The sequence below is a fragment of the Schistocerca gregaria genome, chromosome 10 (genome assembly GCF_023897955.1).
Source record: "Schistocerca gregaria isolate iqSchGreg1 chromosome 10, iqSchGreg1.2, whole genome shotgun sequence".
Lineage (NCBI taxonomy): Eukaryota > Metazoa > Arthropoda > Insecta > Orthoptera > Acrididae > Schistocerca > Schistocerca gregaria.
The window spans coordinates 46,362,116-46,385,213 of NC_064929.1; positions in this window are offsets into that span (position 1 = coordinate 46,362,116).

Genomic DNA, 23,098 nt, shown 5'->3' on the forward strand with positions numbered 1-23,098 from the left:
GAAATTGCATCAGGATTGAATACAACAGTCACCATGCGCACTTTCCTCCATGGGAGTAATGTCTCAAACAGTCTACGCTTTGGTCGTTCCCTGGAAGACCAGTAGTAATTTCCGATGCACATCTGGAGGCATTCTGTTATCACTGGACTATCGGAGTGTTGATGAAACACAGAAATTGCATCGGGATTGAATACAACAGTTACCATGCGCAGTTTCCTCCATGGGAGTAATTCTCAAACAGTCTACGTTTGGATCGATCTCAGGAAGACCAGTAGTAGTTTCCGATGCACATCTGGAGACAAACTGTAATCTGTGGACCTACAAAGTGTTGATGAAACACAGGTAGTGCCTCGGGATTGAATACAACAGTTACCATGCGCACTCTCCTCCATGGGAGTTATTCTCAAATTGTCTACGTTTTGACCGTTCCCAGGAAGACCAGTAGTAGTTTCCGATGCACGTCTGGAGGCATTTTGTAATCTGTGGACCATCAGAGTGTTGATGAAACACAGAAATTGCATCGGGATTGAATACAACAGTCACCATGCGTACTTTCCTCCGTGGGAGTAATACTCAAACGGTCTACGTTTTGATCACATCCTGCAAGACCAGTAGTAGTTTCCGATGCACATATGGAGGCATTCTGTAATCTGTGAACCTTCAAAGTGTTGATGAAACACAGAAATTGCTTCGGGATTGAATACAACAGTCAGCATGCGCCCTTTCCTCTATGGGAGTAATGTCTCAAACAGTCGACGCTTTCATCGTTCCTTAAAGACAAGTAGTAGTTACCGATGCACATCAGGAGGCATTCTGTAATCTGTGGACTATCAGGGTGTTGATGAAACACAGAAATTGCATCAGGATTGAATACAACAGTCACCATGCGCACTTTCCTCCATGGGAGTAATGTCTCAAAGAGTCTACGATTTGGTCGTTCCCTGGAAGACCAGTAGTAATTTCCGATGCACATCTGGAGGCATTCTGTTATCTCTGGACTATCAGAGTGTTGATGAAACACAGAAATTGCATCGGGATTGAATACAACAGTCACCATGCGCACTCCCCTCCATGGGAGGAATGTCTCAAACAGCCTACGCATTGATCGTTCCCTTGAAGACCAGTAGTAGTTACTGATGCACATTTGGAGGCATTCTGTAATCTGTAGACTATCTGAGTGTTGATGAAACACAGAAATTGTATCGGGATTGAATACAAGAGTCACCATTCGCAGTTACCTCCATGGGAGGAATGTCTCAAACAGTCTACGCATTGATCGTTCCGTTGAAGACCAGTAGTAGTTACGGATGCACATCTGGAGGCATTCTGTAATCTGTGGACTATCTGGGTGTTGATGAAACACAGAAATTGCATCGGGATTGAATACAAGAGTCACCATGCGCACTTACCTCCATGGGAGGAATGTCTCAAACAGCCTACGCATTGATCGTTCCCTTGAAGACCAGTAGTAGTTATTGATGCACATCTGGAGGCATTCTGTAATCTGTGGACTATCTGAGTGTTGATGAAACACAGAAATTGCATCGGGATTGAATACAAGAGTCACCATGCGCACTTTCCTCCACGGGAGTAATGTCTAAAAGAATTAACGCTTTGATCGTTACCTGGAAGACCAGTAGTAGTTTCTGATGCACATCTGGAGGCATTCTGTAATCTGTGGACTATCAGAGTGTTGATGAAACAGAGAAATTGCATCGGGATTGAATACAACAGTTTCCATGCCCACTTTCCTCCACGGGAGTAATTCTCAAACAGTCTTCTTTGATCGTTCCCTGGAAGACCAGAAGTAGTTCCCGATGTTTATCTGGTGGCATTCTGTTATTTGTGGACTATAAGAGTGTTGATGAAACACAGAAATTGCATCAGGATTGAATACAACAGTCACCATGCGCACTTTCCTCCATGGGAGTAATGTCTCAAACAGTCTACGCGTTGGACGTTCCCTGGAAGACCAGTAGTAATTTCCGATGCACATCTGGAGGCATTCTGTTATCTCTGGACTATCAGAGTGTTGATGAAACACAGAAATTGCATCGGCATTGAATACAACAGTTACCATGCGCACTTTCCTCCATGAGAGTAATTCTCAAACAGTCTACGTTTGGATCGTTCTCAGGAAGACCAGTAGTAGTTACCGATGCACATCAGGAGGCATTCTGTAATCTGTGGACTATCAGGGTGTTGATGAAACACAGAAATTGCATCAGGATTGAATACAACAGTCACCATGCGCACTTTCCTCCATGGGAGTAATGTCTCAAACAGTCTACGCTTTGGTCGTTCCCTGGAAGACCAGTAGTAATTTCCGATGCACATCTGGAGGCATTCTGTTATCTCTGGACTATCAGAGTGTTGATGAAACACAGAAATTGTATCGGGATTGAATACAACAGTCACCATGCGCACTTCCCTCCATGGGAGGAATGTCTCAAACAGCCTACGCATTGATCGTTCCCTTGAAGACCAGTAGTAGTTACCGATGCACATCTGGAGTCATTCTGTAATCTGTGGACTATCTGAGTGTTGATGAAACACAGAAATTGCAACGGGATTGAATACAACAGTCACCATGCGCACTTTCAACCACGGGAGTTACGTCTCTAACAGTCTACGCTTTGATCATTCCCTGGAAGACCAGTAGTAGTTTCCGATGCACATCTGGAGGCATTGTGTAACCTGTGGACTATCTGAGTGTTGATGAAACACAGAAATTGCATCGGGATTGAATACAAGAGTCAACATGCGCACTTACCTCCATGGAAGGAATGTCTCAAACAGCCTACGCATTGATCGTTCCCTTGAAGCCCAGTAGTAGTTACCGATGTACATCTGGAGGCATTCTGTAATCTGTGGACTATCAGAGTGTTGATGAAACACAGAAATTGCATCGGGATTGAATACAACAGTTTCCATGCCCACTTTCCTCCACGGGAGTAATTCTCAAACAGTCTACGTTTAGATCGTTCCCTGGAAGACCAGTAGTAGTTACCGATTCACATCTGGAGGCATTCTGTAATCTGTGGACTATCAGAGTGTTGATGAAACATACAAATTGCATCGGGTTTGAATAAAAATGTCACCACGCGCACTTTCCTCCACGGGAGTTATGTCTCTAACAGGCTACGCTTTCATCATTCCCTGAAAGACCAGTAGTAGTTTCCGATGCACATCTGGAGGCATTGTGTAATCTGTGGACTATCAGACTGTTGATGAAACACAAATTGCATCGGGATTGAATACAACAGGCACCATGCGCACTTTCCTCCACGGGAGGTATGTCTCAAACAGTCTATTCTTTGATCGTACCCTGGAAGACCACAAGTAGTTTCCAATGGACATCTGGAGGCATTTTGTTATCTGTGGACTATCAGAGTGTTGATGAAACACAGATATTTCATCGGGATTGAATACAACAGTTGCCATGTGCACATTCCTCCACGGGAGTAATTCTCAAACAGTCTACGTTTTAGTCGTTCCCAGGAAGGCCAGTAGTAGATTCCGATGCACATCTGGAGACAATCTGTAATCTGTGGACCTTCAAAGTGTTGATGAAACACAGAAATTGCCTCGGTATTGAATACAACAGTCACCATGCGCACTTTCCTCCATGGGAGGAATGTCTCAAACAGTCTACGTTTTAGTCGTTCCCAGCAAGGCCAGTAGTAGTTTCCGATGCACATCTGGAGACAATCTGTAATCTGTGGACCTTCAAAGTGTTGATGAAACACAGAAATTGCCTCAGTATTGAATACAACAGTCACCATGCGCACTTTCCTCCATGGGAGGAATGTCTCAAACAGCCTACGCATTGATCGTTCCCTTGAAGACCAGTAGTAGTTACCGATGCACATCTGGAGTCATTCTGTAATCTGTGGACTATCTGAGTGATGATGAAACACAGAAATTGCAACGGGATTGAATACAACAGTCACCATGCGCACTTTCAACCACGGGAGTTACGTCTCTAACAGTCTACGCTTTGATCATTCCCTGGAAAACCAGTAGTAGTTTCCGATGTACATCTGGAGGCATTGTGTAACCTGTGGACTATCTGAGTGTTGATGAAACACAGAAATTGCATCGGGATTGAATACAAGAGTCAACATGCGCACTTTCCTCCATGGGAGGAATGTCTCAAACAGCCTACGCATTGATCGTTCCCTTGAAGCCCAGTAGTAGTTACCGATGCACATCTGGAGGCATTCTGTAATCTGTGGACTATCACAGTGTTGATGACACACAGAAATTGCATCGGGATTGAATACAACAGTCACCATGCGCACTTTCCTCCATGGGAGTAATTCTCAAACGGGTTACGCTTTCATCGTTCCCTGGAAGACCAGTAGTAGTTTCCGATGGACATCTGGAGGCATTCTGTAATCTGTGAAACTTCAAAGTGTTGATGAAACACAGAAATGGCCTCGGGATTGAATACAACAGTCACCATGCGCACTTTCCTCCATGGGAGTAATGTCTCAAAGAGTTTACGCTTTGATCGTTCCCTGGAAGGCCAGTAGTAATTTCCTATGCACATCTGGAGGCATTCTATTATTTGTGGACTATCAGAGTGTTGATGAAACACAGAAATTGCATCAGGATTGAATACAACAGTCACCATGCGCACTTTCCTCCATGGGAGAAATTCTCAAACAGTCTACGTTTAGATCTTTCCCAGGAAGACCAGTAGTAGTTTCCGATGCACATCTGGAGACAAACTGTAATATGTGGACCTTCAAAGTGTTGATGAAACACAGATAGTGCCTCGGGATTGAATACAACAGTTACCATGCGCACTTTCCTTCATGGGAGTTATTCTCAAACTGTCTACGTTTTGATCGTTCCCAGGAAGTCCAGTAGTAGTTTCCGATGCACATCTGGAGGCATTGTGTAATCTGTGGACCATCAGAGTGTTGATGAAACACAGAAATTGCATCGGGATTGAATATAACAGTCACCATGCGTACTTTCCTCCGTGGGAGTAATACTCGAACGGTCTACGTTTTGATCACTTCCTGCAAGACAAGTAGTAGTTTCCGATGCACATATGGAGTCATTCTGTAATCTGTGGACTATCACAGTGTTGATGACACACCGAAATTGCATCGGGTTTGAATACAACAGTCACTATGCGGACTTTCCTCCATGGGAGCAATGTCTCAAACAGTCTGCGCTTTGATCGTTCCCTGGAAGACCAGTAGTAGTTTCCCATGCGCATCTGAAGGCATTCTGTAATCTGTGGACCTTCAAAGTCTTGATGAAAGACAGAAATTGCATCGGAATTGAATACAACAGTCACCATCCGCACTTTCCTCCATGTTAGTAATGTCTCAAAGATTCTACGCTTTGATTGTTCCCTGGAAGACCAGTAGTAATTTCCGATGCACATCTGGAGGCATTCTGTTATCTCTGGACTATCAGAGTGTTGATGAAACACAGAAATTGCAACGGGATTGAATACAACAGTCACCATGCGCACTTCCCTCCATGGGAGGAATGTCTCAAACAGCCTACGCATTGATCGTTCCCTTGAAGACCAGTAGTAGTTACTGATGCACATCTGGAGGCATTCTGTAATCTGTAGACTATCTGAGTGTTGATGAAACACAGAAATTGTATCGGGATTGAATACAAGAGTCACCATGCGCAGTTACCTCCATGGGAGGAATGTCTCAAACAGTCTACGCATTGATCGTTCCGTTGAAGACCAGTAGTAGTTACCGATGCACATCTGGAGGCATTCTGTAATCTGTGGACTATCTGAGTGTTGATGAAACACAGAAATTGCATCGGGATTGAATACAAGAGTCACCATGCGCACTTACCTCCATGGGAGGAATGTCTCAAACAGCCTACGCATTGATCGTTCCCTTGAAGACCAGTAGTAGTTATTGATGCACATCTGGAGGCATTCTGTAATCTGTGGACTATCTGAGTGTTGATGAAACACAGAAATTGCATCGGGATTGAATACAAGAGTCACCATGCGCACTTTCTTCCACGGGAGTAATGTTTAAAAGAATTATCGCTTTGATCGTTACCTGGAAGACCAGTAGTAGTTTCTGATGCACATCTTTAGGCATTCTGTAATCTGTGGACTATCAGAGTGTTGATGAAACACAGAAATTGCATCGGGATTGAATACAACAGTTTCCATGCCCTTTTTCCTCCACGGGAGTAATTCTCAAACAGTCTACGTTTAGATCGTTCCCTATAAGACCAGTAGTAGTTACCGATTCACATCTGGAGGCATTCTGTCATCTGTGGACTATCAGAGTGTTGATGAAACATACAAATTGCATCGGGTTTGAATAAAAATGTCACCACGCGCACTTTCCTCTACGGGAGTTATGTCTCTAACAGGCTACGCTTTCATCATTGCCTGAAAGACCAGTAGTAGTTTCCGATGCACATCTGGAGGCATTGTGTAATCTGTGGACTATCAGACTGTTGATGAAATACAGAAATTGCATCGGGATTGAATACAACAAGCACCATGCGCACTTTCCTCCACGGGAGGTATGTCTCAAACAGTCTATTCTTTGATCGTACCCTGGAAGACCACAAGAGGTTTCCAATGGACATCTGGAGGCATTTTGTTATCTGTGGACTATCAGAGTGTTGATGAAACACAGATATTTCATCGGGATTGAATACAATAGTTGCCATGTGCACATTCCTCCATGGGAGTAACTCTCAAACAGTCTACGTTTTAGTCGTTCCCAGCAAGGCCAGTAGTAGTTTCCGATGCACATCTGGAGACAATCTGTAATCTGTGGACCTTCAAAGTGTTGATGAAACACGGAAATTGCCTCGGTATTGAATACAACAGTCACCATGCGCACTTTCCTCCATGGGAGGAATGTCTCAAACAGCCTACGCATTGATCGTTCCCTTGAAGACCAGTAGTAGTTACTGATGCACATCTGGAGGCATTCTGTAATCTGTAGACTATCTGAGTGTTGATGAAACACAGAAATTGTATCGGGATTGAATACAAGAGTCACCATGCGCACTTACCTCCATGGGAGGTATGTCTCAAACAGTCTACGCATTGATCGTTCCCTTGAAGACCAGTAGTAGTTACCGATGCACATCTGGAGGCATTCTGTAATCTGTGGACTATCTGAGTGTTGACGAAACACAGAAATTGCATCGGGATTGAATACAAGAGTCACCATGCGCACTTACCTCCATGGGAGGAATGTCTCAAAGAGCCTACGCATTGATCGTTCCCTTGAAGACCAGTAGTAGTTACTGATGCACATCTGGAGGCATTCTGTAATCTGTGGCCTATCTGAGTGTTGATGAAACACAGAAATTGCATCGGGATTGAATACAACAGTTTCCATGCGCACTTTCCTCCACGGGAGTAATGTCTCAAAGAATTAACGCTTTGATCGTTACCTGGAAGACCAGTAGTAGTTTCTGATGCACATCTGGAGGCATTCTGTAATCTGTGGACTATCAGAGTGTTGATGAAACACAGAAATTGCATCGGGATTGAATACAACAGTTTCCATGCCCACTTTCCTCCACGGGAGTAATTCTCAAACAGTCTACGTTTTGATCGTTGCCTGGAAGACCAGTAGTAGTTACCGATTCACATCTGGAGGCATTCTGTAATCTGTGGACTATCAGAGTGTTGATGAAACACACAAATTGCATCGGGTTTGAATAAAACAGTCACCATGCGCACTTTCCTCCACGGGAGCAATGTCACAAACAGTCTGCGCTTTGATCGTTCCCTAGAAGTCTAGTAGTAGTTTCCGATGCACATCTGAAAGCATTCTGTAATCTGTGGCATATCAGACTGTTGGTGAAACACAGATAGTGCCTCGGTATTGAATACAACAGTCACCATGCGCACTTTCCTCCATGAGAGTAATTTCTCAAAGAGTCTACGCTTTGATCGTTCCCTGGAAGACCAGTAGTAGTTGCCGATGCACATCTGGAGGCATTCTGTAATCTTTGGACTATCAGAGTGTTGATGAAACACACAAATTGCATCGGGTTTGAATAAAACAGTCACCATGCGCACTTTCAACCACGGGAGTTATGTCTCTAACAGTCTACGCTTTGATCATTCCCTGGAAGACCAGTAGTAGTTTCCGATGCACATCTGGAGGCATTCTGTAACCTGTGGACTATCTGAGTGTTGATGAAACACAGAAATTGCATCGGGATTGAATACAAGAGTCACCATGCGCACTTACCTCCATGGAAGGAATGTCTCAAACAGCCTACGCATTGATCGTTCCCTTGAAGCCCAGTAGTAGTTACCGATGCACATCTGGAGGCATTCTGTAATCTGTGGACTATCACAGTGTTGATGACACACTGAAATTGCATCGGGATTGAATACAACAGTCACCATGCGCACTTTCTTCCATGGGAGCAATGTCACAAACAGTCTGCGCTTTGATCGTTCCCTAGAAGTCTAGTAGTAGTTTCCGATGCACATCTGAAAGCATTCTGTAATCTGTGGCCTATCAGACTGTTGGTGAAACACAGAAATTGCATCGGGAGTGAATACAACAGTCACCATCCGCACTTTCCTCCATGGGAGTAATTCTCAAACGGGCTACGCTTTCATCGTTCCCTGGAAGACCAATAGTAGTTTCCGATGGACATCTGGAGGCATTCTGTAATCTGTGAACCTTCAAAGTGTTGATGAAACACAGAAATGGCCTTGGGATTGAATACAACAGTCACCATGCGCACTTTCCTCCATGGGAGTAATGTCTCAAAGAGTTTACGCTTTGATCGTTCCCTGGAAGGCCAGTAGTTATTTCCTATGCACATCTGGAGGCATTCTATTATTTGTGGACTATCAGAGTGTTGATGAAACACAGAAATTGCATCAGGATTGAATACAACAGTCACCATGCGCACTTTCCTCCATGGGAGTAATGTCTCAAACAGTCTACGCTTTGGTCGTTCCCTGGAAGACCAGTAGTAATTTCCGATGCACATCTGGAGGCATTCTGTTATCTCTGGACTATCAGAGTGTTGATGAAACACAGAAATTGCATCGGGATTGAATACAACAGTTACCATGCGCCCTTTCCTCCATGGGAGTAATTCTCAAACAGTCTACGTTTTGATCGTTCCCAGGAAGTCCAGTAGTAGTTTCCGATGCACATCTGGAGGCATTCTGTAATCTGTGAACCTTCAAAGTGTTGATGAAACACAGAAATTGCATCGGGATTGAATACAACAGTCACCATGCGTACTTTCCTCCGTGGGAGTAACACTCCAACGGTCTACGTTTTGATCACTTCCTGCAAGACAAGAAGTAGTTTCCGATGCACATATGGAGGCATTCTGTAATCTGTGGACTATGACAGTGTTGATGACACACCGAAATTGCATCGGGTTTGAATACAACAGTCACTATGCGAACTTTCCTCCATGGGAGCAATGTCTCAAACAGTCTGCGCTTTGATCGTTCCCTGGAAGACCAGTAGTAGTTTCCCATGCGCATCTGAAGGCATTCTGTAATCTGTGGACCTTCAAAGTCTAGATGAAACACAGAAATTGCATCGGAATTGAATACAACAGTCACCATCCGCACTTTCCTCCATGTTAGTAATGTCTCAAAGAGTCTACGCTTTGATCGTTCCCTAGAAGTCTAGTAGTAGTTTCCGATGCACATCTGAAAGCATTCTGTAATCTGTGGCCTATCAGACTGTTGGTGAAACACAGAAATTGCATCGGGAGTGAATACAACAGTCACCATGCGCACTTTCCTTACTTGGAGTATTGTCTGAAACAGTCAACGCTTTGACCTTTCACAGGAAGACCAGTAGCAGTTTCCGATGCACATCTGGAGCCAATCTGTAATCTGTAGGCTATCTGTGTGTTGATGAAACACAGAAATTGCATCGGCATTGAATACAACAGTCACTATGCTCACTTTCCTCCACGGGAGTAATGTCTCTAACAGTCTACGATTTGGTTGTTCCCTGGAAGACCAGTAGTAATTTCCGATGCACATCTGGAGGCATTCTGTTATCTGTGGACTATGAGAGTGTTGATGAAACATAGAAATTGCGTCGGGATTGAATACAACAGTTACCATGCGCACTTTCCTCACTGGGAGTAATTCTCAAACGGTCTACGTCTGGATCGTTCTCAGGAAGACCAGTAGTAGTTTCCGATGCACATCTGGAGGCATTCTGTAATCTGTGGACTATCAGAGTGTTGATGAAACACAGAAATTGCATCGGGATTGAATACAACAGTCACCATGCGCACTTTCCTTACTTGGAGTAATGTCTGAAACAGTCTACGCTTTGACCTTTCCCAGGAAGACCAGTAGCAGTTTCCGATGCACATCTGGAGCCAATCTGTAATCTGTGGGCTATCTGTGTGTTGATGAAACACAGAAATTGCATCGGGATTGAATACAACAGTCACTATGCTCACTCTCCTCCATGGGAGTAATTTCTCTAACAGTCTACGATTTGGTCGTTCCCTGGAAGACCAATAGTAATTTCCGATGCACATCTGGAGGCATTCTGTTATCTGTGGACTATCAGAGTGTTGATGAAACACAGAAATTGCGTCGGGATTGAATACAACAGTTACCATGCGCACTTTCCTCCATGGGAGTAATTCACAAGCTGTCTACGTTTTGATCGTTCCCAGGAAGACCAGTACTAGTTTCCGCTGCACATCTAGAGACAATCTGTAATCCGTGGACCTTCAAAGTGTTGATGAAACACAGAAATTGCATCGGGATTGAATACAACAGTCGACGTGCGCACGCACTTTCCTCCATGGGAGTAATGTCTCAAACTTTCTACGCTTTGGTCGTTCCCTTGAAGACCAATAGTAATTTCCGATGCACATCTGGAGGCATTCTGTTATCTCTGGACTATCAGAGTGTTGATGAGACACAGAAATTGCATCGGGATTGAATACAACAGTTACCATGCGCACTTTCCTCCATGGGAGTAATTCTCAAACAGTCTACGTTTGGATCGTACCCAGGAATACCAGTAGTAGTTTCCGATGCACATCTGGAGACAAACTTTAATCTGTGGACCTTCAAAGTGTTGATGAAACACAGATAGTGAATAGGTATTGAATACAACAGTCACCATGCGCACTTTCCTCCATGGGAGTAATTTCTCAAAGAGTCTACGTTTGGATCGTTCTCAGGAAGACCAGTAGTAGTTTCCGATGCACATCTGGAGACAAACTGTAATCTGTGGACCTTCAAAGTGTTGATGAAACACAGATAGTGCCTCGGGATTGAATACAACAGTTACCATGCGCACTTTCCTCCATGGGAGTTATTCTCAAATTGTCTACGTCTTGATCGTTCCCAGGAAGACCAGTAGTAGTTTCCGATGCACATCTAGAGGCATTTTGTAATCTGTGGACCATCCGAGTGTTGATGAAACACAGAAATTGCATCGGGATTGAATACAACAGTCACCATGCGTACTTTCCTCCGTGGGAGTAATACTCCAACGGTGTAGGTTTTGATCACTTCCTGCAAGACAAGTAGTAGTTTCCGAAGCACATATGGAGGCATTCTGTAATCTGTGGACCTTCAAATTGTTGATGAAATAAAGAAATTGCCTCGGAATTGAATACAACAGTCACCATGCGGTCTTTCCTCCATTGGAGTAATGTCTGAAAGAGTCTACGCTTTGATCGTTCCCAGGTAGACCAGTAGTAGTTTCCGATGCACATCTGGAGACAATCTGTAATCTGTGGACCTTCAAAGTGTAGATGAAACACAGAAATTGCATCGGGAGTGAATACAACAGTCACCATCCGCACATTCCTCCATGGGAGTAAATCTCAAGCAGGCTACGCTTTGATCGTTCCCTGGAAGACCAGTAGTAGTTTCCGATGCACATCTGGAGGCATTCTGTAATCTGTGGACTATCAGACTGTTGATGAAACACAGAAATTGCATCTAGATTGAATACAACACTCACCATGCGCACTTTCCTCCATGGGAGGTATGTCTCAAACAGTCTATTCTTTGATCGTAACTTGGAAGACCACAAGTTGTCTCCGATGGTCATCTGGAGGCATTCTGTTATCTGTGGACTATCAGAGTGTTGATGAAACACAGAAATTGCATCGGGATTGAATACAACAGTTGCCATGCGCACATTACTCCATGGGAGTAATTCTCAAAGAGTCTACGTTTTGATCGTTCCCAGGAAGGCCAGTAGTAGTTTCCGATTCACATCTGGAGACAATCTGTAATCTGTGGACCTTCAAAGTTTTGATGAAACACAGAAATTGCCTCGGTATTGAATACAACAGTCACCATGCGCACTTTCCTCCATTGGAGTAATGTCTCAAACAGTTTACGCTTTGATCATTCCCTGGAAGACCTGTAGTAGTAACCGATGCACATCTGGTGGTATTCTGTAATCTGTGGACTATCAGAATGTTGATGAAACACAGAAATTGCATCGGGTTTGAATAAAACAGTCACCATGCGCACTTTCCTCCATGGGAGTAATGTCTCTAACAGTCTACGCTTTGATCATTCCCTGGAAGACCAATAGTAGTCTCCGATGCACATCTGGAGGCATTCTGTAATCTTTGGACTATCTGAGTGTTGATGAAACACAGAAATTGCATCGGGATTGAATACAAGAGACACCATGCGCACTTACCTCCATGGGAGGAATGTCTCAAACAGTCTACGCATTGATCGTTCCCTGGAAGACCAGTGGTAGTTTCCGATGCACATCTGGAGGCAATCTGTAATCTGTGGACTATCAGAGTGTTGATGAAACACATAAATTGCATCGGGATTGAATATCACAGTCACCATGCGCACTTTCCTCCATGGGAGTAATGTCTCAAACATTCTACGCATTGATCGTTCCCAGGAAGACCAGTAGTAGATTCCGATCCACATCTGGAGGCAATCTGTAATCTGTGGACTATCAGAGTGTTGATGAAACACAGAAATTGCATCGGGATTGAATACAAGAGTCACCATCCTCACTTTCCTCAATGGGAGTAATGTCTGAAACAGTCTACGCTTTGATCGTTCCCTGGAAGACCAGTAGTAGTTTCCGATGCACATCTGGAGGCATTCTGTAATCTGTGGACTATCAGAGTGTTGATGAAACACAGAATTTGCATCGGGATTGAATACAACAGTCACCATGCGCACTTTCCTCCATGGGAGTAATGTCTCAAACAGTCTACGCTTTGATAGTTTCCTGGAAGACCAGTAGTAGTTTCCGATGCACATCTGGAGGCATTCTGTAATCTGTGGACCTTCAAAGTGTTGATGAAACACAGAAATTGCATCGGGAGTAAATACAACAGTCATCATCCGCACTTTCCTCCATGGGAGTAACGTCTGAAACAGTCTACGCTTTGATCGTTCCCTGGACGACCAGTAGAGGTTTCCGATGCACATCTGGAGGCATTCTGTAATCTGTGGACTATCAGAGTGTAGATCAAACAAACAAATTGCATCGGGAATGAATACAACAGTCACCATGCGCACTCTCCTCCATGGGAGTAATGTCTCAAACAGTATACGCTTTGATCGTTCCCTGGAAGACCAGTAGTAGTTACCGATGCACATCTGGAGGCATTCTGTAATCTGTGGAATATCAGTGTGTTGATAAAACACAGAAATTTCATCGGGATTGAATACAACAGTCACCATTCGCACTTTCCTCCAGGGGAGTAATGTCTGAAACAGTCTACGCTTTGATCGTTCCCTGGAATACCAGTAGTAGTTTCCGATGTACATTTGGAGGCATTCTGTAATCTGTGGACTATCAGAGTGTTGATGAAACACAGAAATTGCGTCGCCTTTGAATACAACAGTCACCATGCGCACTTTCCTCCATGGGAGTAATGTCTCAAACAGTCTACGCCTTTATCGTTCCCTGGAAGAAAAGTAGTAGTTTCCTATGCACATCTGAAGGCATTTTGTAATCTGTGGACTATCAGAGAGTTGATGAAACACAGAAATTGCATCGGGATTGAATACAACAGTCACCATGCGCACTTTCCTCCATGGGAGTAATGTCTCAAACAGTCTACGCTTTGATCGTTCCCTGGAAGACCAGTAGTAGTTTCCGATGCACATCTGGAGGCAATCTGTAATCTGCGGACTATCAGAGTGTTGATGAAACAAGGAAATTGCATCGGGATTGAATATCACAGTACCCATGCGCACTTTCCTCAATGGAAGTAATGTCTCAAACATTCTACGCATTGATCGTTCCCTGGAAGACCAGTGGTAGTTTCCGATGTACATCTGGATGCATTCTGTAATCTGTGGACTATCAGAGTGTTTATAAAACACAGAAATTGCATCGGGATTGAATACAACAGTCACCATGCGCACTTTCCTCCATGGGAGTAATGTCTCAAACAGTCTACGCATTGATCGTTCCCAGGAAGACCAGTAGTAGTTTCCGATGCACATCTGGAGGCAATCTGTAATCTGTGGACTATCAGAGTGTTGATGAAACACATAAATTGCATCGGGATTGAATATCACAGTCACCATGCGCACTTTCCTCCATGGGAGTAATGTCTCAAACATTCTACGCATTGATCGTTCCCAGGAAGACCAGTAGTAGATTCCGATCCACATCTGGAGGCAATCTGTAATCTGTGGACTATCAGAGTGTTGATGAAACACAGAAATTGCATCGGGATTGAATACAAGAGTCACCATCCTCACTTTCCTCAATGGGAGTAATGTCTGAAACAGTCTACGCTTTGATCGTTCCCTGGAAGACCAGTAGTAGTTTCCGATGCACATCTGGAGGCATTCTGTAATCTGTGGACTATCAGAGTGTTGATGAAACACAGAATTTGCATCGGGATTGAATACAACAGTCACCATGCGCACTTTCCTCCATGGGAGTAATGTCTCAAACAGTCTACGCTTTGATAGTTTCCTGGAAGACCAGTAGTAGTTTCCGATGCACATCTGGAGGCATTCTGTAATCTGTGGACCTTCAAAGTGTTGATGAAACACAGAAATTGCATCGGGAGTAAATACAACAGTCATCATCCGCACTTTCCTCCATGGGAGTAACGTCTGAAACAGTCTACGCTTTGATCGTTCCCTGGACGACCAGTAGAGGTTTCCGATGCACATCTGGAGGCATTCTGTAATCTGTGGACTATCAGAGTGTAGATCAAACAAACAAATTGCATCGGGAATGAATACAACAGTCACCATGCGCACTCTCCTCCATGGGAGTAATGTCTCAAACAGTATACGCTTTGATCGTTCCCTGGAAGACCAGTAGTAGTTACCGATGCACATCTGGAGGCATTCTGTAATCTGTGGAATATCAGTGTGTTGATAAAACACAGAAATTTCATCGGGATTGAATACAACAGTCACCATTCGCACTTTCCTCCAGGGGAGTAATGTCTGAAACAGTCTACGCTTTGATCGTTCCCTGGAATACCAGTAGTAGTTTCCGATGTACATTTGGAGGCATTCTGTAATCTGTGGACTATCAGAGTGTTGATGAAACACAGAAATTGCGTCGCCTTTGAATACAACAGTCACCATGCGCACTTTCCTCCATGGGAGTAATGTCTCAAACAGTCTACGCCTTTATCGTTCCCTGGAAGAAAAGTAGTAGTTTCCTATGCACATCTGAAGGCATTTTGTAATCTGTGGACTATCAGAGAGTTGATGAAACACAGAAATTGCATCGGGATTGAATACAACAGTCACCATGCGCACTTTCCTCCATGGGAGTAATGTCTCAAACAGTCTACGCTTTGATCGTTCCCTGGAAGACCAGTAGTAGTTTCCGATGCACATCTGGAGGCAATCTGTAATCTGCGGACTATCAGAGTGTTGATGAAACAAGGAAATTGCATCGGGATTGAATATCACAGTACCCATGCGCACTTTCCTCAATGGAAGTAATGTCTCAAACATTCTACGCATTGATCGTTCCCTGGAAGACCAGTGGTAGTTTCCAATGTACATCTGGAGGCATTCTGTAATCTGTGGACTGTCAGAGTGTTGATAAAACACAGAAATTGCATCGGGATTGAATACAACAGTCACCATGCGCACTTTCCTCCATGGGAGTAATGTCTCAAACAGTCTACGCTTTGATCGTTCCCTGGAATACCAGTAGTAGTTTCCGATGTACATTTGGAGGCATTCTGTAATCTGTGGACTATCAGAGTGTTGATGAAACACAGAAATTGCATCGGATTTGAATACAACAGTCACCATGTTCACTTTCCTCTATGGGAGAAATGTCTCAAACAGTCTACACCTTTATCGTTCCCTGGAAGAAAAGTAGTAGTTTCCGATGCACATATGGAGGCATTCTGTAATCTGTGGACCTTCAAAGTGTTGATGAAGCACAAAAATTGCATTGGGAGTAAATACAACAGTCATCATCCGCACTTTCCTCCATGGGAGTAACGTCTGAAACAGTCTACGCTTTGATCGTTCCCTGGACGACCAGTAGAAGTTTCCGATGCACATCTGGAGGCAATCTGTAATCTGTGGACAATCAGAGTGTAGATGAAACAAAGAAATTGCATCGGGATTGAAGACAACAGTCACCATGCGCACTTTCCTCCATGGGAGTAATGTCTCAAACAGTATACGCTTTGATCGTTCCCTGGAAGACCAGTAGTAGTTTCCGATGCACCTCTGGAGGCATTCTGTAATCTGTGGAATATCAGTGTGTTGATAAAACACAGAAATTTCATCGGGATTGAATACAACAGTCACCATGCGCACTTTCCTCCAGGGGAGTAATGTCTGAAACAGTCTACGCTTTGATCGTTCCCTGGAATACCAGTAGTAGTTTCCGATGTACATTTGGAGGCATTCTGTAATCTGATTAGTATCAGAGTGTTGATGAAACACAGAAATTGCATCGCCTTTGAATACAACAGTCACCATGCGCACTTTCCTCCATGGGAGTAATGTCTCAAACAGTCTACGCCTTTATCGTTCCCTGGAAGAAAAGTAGTAGTTTCCTATGCACATCTGAAGGCATTTTGTAATCTGTGGACTATCAGAGTGTTGATGAAACACTGAAATTTTATCGGAGTTGAATACAACAGTCACCATGCGCACTTTCCTACATGGGAGTAATGTTCAAACAGTCTACGCTTTGATCGTTCCCTGGAAGACCAGTAGTAGTTTCCGATGCACATCTGGAGGCAATCTGTAATCTGCGGACTATCAGAGTGTTGATGAAACAAGGAAATTGCATCGGGATTGAATATCACAGTGCCCATGCGCACTTTCCTCAATGGAAGTAATGGCTCAAACATTCTACGCATTGATCGTTCCCTGGAAGACCAGTGGTAGTTTCCGATTTACATCTGGAGGCATTCTGTAATGTGTCGACTGTCAGAGTGTTGATAAAACACAGAAATTGCATCGGGATTGAATACAACAGTCACCATGCGCACTTTCCGCCATGGGAGTAATGTCTCAAACAGTCTACGCTTTTATCGATCCCTGGAAGAAAAGTAGTAGATTCCGATGCACATCTGGAGGCATTCTGTAATCGATGGACCTTCAAAGTGCTGATGAAACACAGAAATTGCATCGGGATTGAATACAACAGTCACCATCCGCACTTTCCTAGATGTTAGTGATGTCTCCAACTGTCTACGCTTTGATCGTTCCCTGGAAGACCAGTGTTAGTTTCCGATGCACATCTGGAGGAATTCTCTAATCTGTGGACTATCAAAGTGTTGATGAAACACAGAAATTGCATTGGGAATCAATACAACAGGCACCATGCGCACTTTCCTCCATAGGAGCAATGTCTCAAACAGTCCATTCTTTGATCGTTCCCTGGAAGCCCAGAAGAAGCTTCCGATGCACATCTGGAGGCATTCTGTAATCTGTGGACACTCAGAGTGTAGATGAAACAAAGAAATTGCATCGGGATTGAATACAACAGTTACCATGGGCACTTTCCACCTTGGGAGTAATGTCTCAAACAGTGTACGCTTTGATCGTTCCCTGGAAGACCAGTAGTAGTATCCGATGCACATTTGGAGTCATTCTGTAACCTGTGGACTATCTGAGTGTTGAAGAAACACAGATATTTCCTCGGGATTGAATACAACAGTCACCATGCGCACTTTCCGCCATGGGAGTAATGTCTGAAACAGTCTACGCTTTGATCGTTCCCTGGATGACCAGAAGTAGTTTCCGAAGCACATCTGGAGGCATTCTGTAAACTGTGGACCTTCAAAGTGTTGATGAAACACAGAAATTGCATCGGGCGTGAATACAAAAGTCACCATCCGCACTTTCCTCCATGGGAGTAATTCTCAAACAGTCTACGCTTTGATCGTTCCCTTGAAGACCAGTAGTAGTTTCCGATGCACATCTGGTGGCATTCTGTATTCTGTGGACCTTCAAAGTGTTGATGAATCACAGAAATTGCATCGGGATTGAATAGAACAGTCACCATGCCCAATTTCCTCCATGGGAGTAGTGTCTAAAGCAGTCTACGCTTTGATCGTTCCCAGGAAGACCAGTAGTAGTTTCCGATGCACATCTGGAGACAATCTGTAATCCGTGGACTATCAGAGTGTTGATGAAACACAGAAATTACATCGGGATTGAATACAGCAGTCACCATGCGCACTTTCCTCCATGGGAGTAATGTCTCAAACAGTCTACGATTTGATCGTTCGCTGGAAGACCAGTGGTAGTTTCCGATGCACATCTGGAGGCATTCTGTAATCCGTGGACTATCAGAGTGTTGATGAAACACAGAAATTGCATCGGGACTGAATACAACAGTTACCATGCGCACTTTCCACCTTGGGAGTAATGTCTCTAACGGTCTACGTTACGATCGTTCCCTGTAAGACCAGTAGTAATTTCCGATGCACATCTCGAGGCATTCTGTAATCTGTGGACTATCAGAGTGTTGATGAAACACAGAATATGCATCGGGATTGAATAGAACAGTCAGCATGCGCACTTTCCTCCATGGGAGTAATGTCTCAAACAGTCTACGCTTTGATCGTTTCCTGGAAACCAGTAGTAGTATCCGATGCACATCTGGAGGCATTCTGTAATCTGCGGACTATCAGAGCGTTGATGAAACACGATTGAATACAACAGTCACCATTCGCAGTTCCCTCCATGGGAGTAAATCTCAAACGTCTACGCTTTGATCGTTCCCTGGAAACCATTAGTAGTTTCCGATGCACATCTGGAGGCATTCTGTAATCTGTGGACTATCTGAGTGTTGATGAAACACAGAAATTACATCGGGATTGAATACAGCAGTCACCATGCGCACTTTCCTCCATGGGAGTAATGTCTCTAACAGTCTAAGGTTTTATCGTTCCCCAGAAGACCAGTAGTAGTTTCCGATGCACATCTGGAGGCATTCTGTAATCTGTGGACTATCAGAGTGTTGATGAAACACAGAACTTGCATCGGGATTCAATACAACAGGCACCATGCGCACTTTCCTCTATAGGAGTAATGTCTCAAACAGTCCATTCTTTGATCGTTCCCTGGAAGCCCAGAAGAAGCTTCCGATGCACATCTGGAGGAATTCTGTAATCTGTGGACTATCAAAGTGTTGATGAAACACAGGAATTGCATCGGGCGTGAATACAAAAGTCACCATCCGCACTTTCCTCCATGGGAGTAATTCTCAAACAGTCTACGCTTTGATCGTTCCCTGGAAGGCCAGTAGTTGTTTCCGATGCACATCTGGTGGCATTCTGTAATCTGTGGACTATCAGAGTGTTGATGAAACACAGAAATTGCATCGCCTTTGAATACAACAGTCACCATGCGCACTTTCCTCCATGGGAGTAATGTCTCAAACATTCTACGGCTTGATCGTTCCTTGGAAGACCAGTAGTAGTTTCCGATGCACATCTGCAGGCAATCTGTAATCTGCGGACTATCAGAGTGTTCATGAAACACAGAAATTGCATCGAGATTGAATATCACAGTCACCATGCGCACTTACCTCAATGGAAGTAATGTCTCAAACTTTCTACGCATTGATCGTTCCCTGGAAGACCAGTGGTAGTTTCCGATGCACATCTGGAGGCATTCTGTAATCTGTAGACTATCAGAGTGTTGATGAAACACAGAAATTGCATCGGGATTGAATATCACAGTCACCATGCGCACTTTCCTCCATGGGAGAAATGTCTCAAACATTCTACGCATTGATCGTTCCCAGGAAGACCAGTAGTAGATTCCGATGCACATCTGGAGACATTCTGTAATCTGTGGACTATCAGAGTGTTGATGAAACACAGAAATTGCATCGCCTTTGAATACAACAGTTACCATGCGCACTTTCCTCCATGGGAGTAATGTTTCAAACAGTCTACGGCTTGATCGTTCCCTGGAAGACCAGTAGTAGTTTCCGATGCACATCTGGAGGCAATCTGTAATCTGCAGACTATCAGAGTGTTGATGAAACACAGAAATTGCATCGAGATTGAATATCACAGTCACCATGCGCACTTACCTCAATGGAAGTAATGTCTCAAATATTCTACGCAATGATCGTTCCCTGGAAGACCAGTGGTAGTTTCCGATGTACATCTGGAGGCATTCTGTAATCTGTGGACTATCAGAGTGTTGATGAAACACAGAAATTGCATCGGGATTGAATACAACAGTCACCATGCGCACTTTCCTCCATGAGAGTAATGTCTCAAACAGTCTACGCTTTGATCGTTTCCTGGAAGACCAGTAGTAGATTCCGATCCACATCTGGAGGCAATCTGTAATCTGTGGACTATCAGAGTGTTGATGAAACACAGAAATTGCATCGGGATTGAATATCACAGTCACCATGCGCACTTTCCTCCATGGGACTAATGTCTTAAACAGTCTACGCATTCACTTTCCCAGGAAGACCAGTAGTAGTTTCCGATGCACATCTGGAGCCATTCTGTAATCTGTGGACTATCAGAGTGTTGATGAAACACAGAAATTGCATAGGGATTGAATACAACAGTCACCATCCTCACTTCCCTCCATGGGAGTAACGTCTGAAACAGTCTACGCTTTGATCGTTCCCTGGAGGACCAGTAGTAGTTTCCGATGCACATCTGGAAGCATTCTGTACTCTGTGAACCTTCAAAGTGTTGATGAAATACAGATATTACATCGGGATTGAATACAACAGTCACCATGCGCACTTTCCTCCATGGGGGTAATGTCTGAAACAGTCTACGGTTTGATCGTTCCCTGGAAGACCAGTAGTAGTTTCCGATGCACATCTGCAGGCATTCTGTAATCTGTGGAATATCAGTGTGTTGATAAAACACAGAAATTTAATCAGGATTGAATACAACAGTCACCATCCTCACTTTCCTCCATGGGAGTAATGTCTGAAACAGTCTACGCTTTGATCGTATACTGGAAGGCCAGTAGTAGTTTCCGATGCACATCTGGAGGCATTCTGTAATCTGTGGACTATCAGAGTGTTGATGAAACACAGAAATTGCATCGGGATTGAATACAACTGTCACCATGCGCACTTTCCTCCATGGGAGTAATGTCTGAAACAGTCTACGCTTTGATTGTTCTATGGAATACCAGTAGTAGTTTCCGATGTACATCTGGATGCAATCTGTAATCTGTGGACTATCAGGGTGTTGATGAAACACAGAAATTGCATCGACTTTGAATACAACAGTCACCATGCGCACTTTCCTCCATGGGAGTAATGTCTGAAACTGTCTACGCTTTGATCGTTCCCTGGAAGACGAGTAGTAGTTTCCGATGCACATCTGGTGGCATTCTGTAATCTGTGGACTATCAGAGTGTTGATGAAACACAGAAATTGCATCGGAATTGAATACAACAGTCACCATGCGCACTTTCCTACATGGGAGTAATGTCTCAAACAGTCTACGCTATGATCGTTCCCTGGAAGGCCAGTAGTAGTTTCCGATGCACATCTGGAGACATTCTGTATTCTGTGGACTATCAGACTGTTGATGAAACACAGAAATTGCATCGGGATTGAATACAACAGTCAATATTCGCACTTTCCTCCATGGGAGTAATGTCTCAAACAGTATACGTTTTGATCGTTCCCTGAAAGACCAGTAGTGGTTTCCGATGCACATCTGGAGGCATTCGGTAATCTGTGGACTATCATAGTGTTGATGAAACACAGAAATTTCATCGGGATTGAATACAACAGTCACCATGCGCACTTTCCTCCATGGGAGTAATGTCTGAAACAGTGTACGCCTTGATCGTTCCCTGGAATACCAGTAGTAGTTTCCGATGTACATCTTGAGGCATTCTGTAATCTGTGGACTATCAGGGTGTTGATGAAACACAGAAATTGCATCGCCTTTGAATACAACAGTCGCCATGCACACTTTCCTCCATGGGAGTAATGTCTCAAACAGTATACGCTTTGATCGTTCCCTAGAAGACCAGTAGTAGTTTCTGATGCACATCTGAAGGCATTCTGTAATCTGTGGACTATCAGAGTGTTGATGAAACACTGAAATTTTAACGGAATTGAATACAACAGTCACCATGCGCACTTTCTTTCATGGGAGTAATGTGTCAAACAGTCTACGCTTTGATCGTTCCCTGGAAGACCAGTAGTAGTTTCCGATGCACATCTGGAGGCAATCTGTAATCTGCGGACTATCAGAGTGTTGCTGAAATACCGAAATTGCATCGAAATTGAATATCACAGTAACCATGCGCACTTTCCTCAATGGAAGTAATGTCTCAAACATTCTACGCATTGATCGTTCCCTGGAAGACCAGTGGTAGTTTCCGATGTACATCTGGAGGCATTCTGTAATCTGTGGACTATCAGAGTGTTGATGAAACACAGAAATTGCATCGGGATTGAATATCACAGTCACCATGCGCACTTTCCTCCATGGGAGTAATGTCTCAATTACTCTACGCATTGATCGTTCCCAGGAAGACCAGTAGTAGATTCCGATCCACATCTGGAGGCAATCTGTAATCTGTGGACTATCAGAGTGTTGATGAATTACAGAAATTGCATCGGGATTGAATGCAACAGTCACCATCCCTTATTTCCTCCATGGGAGTAAT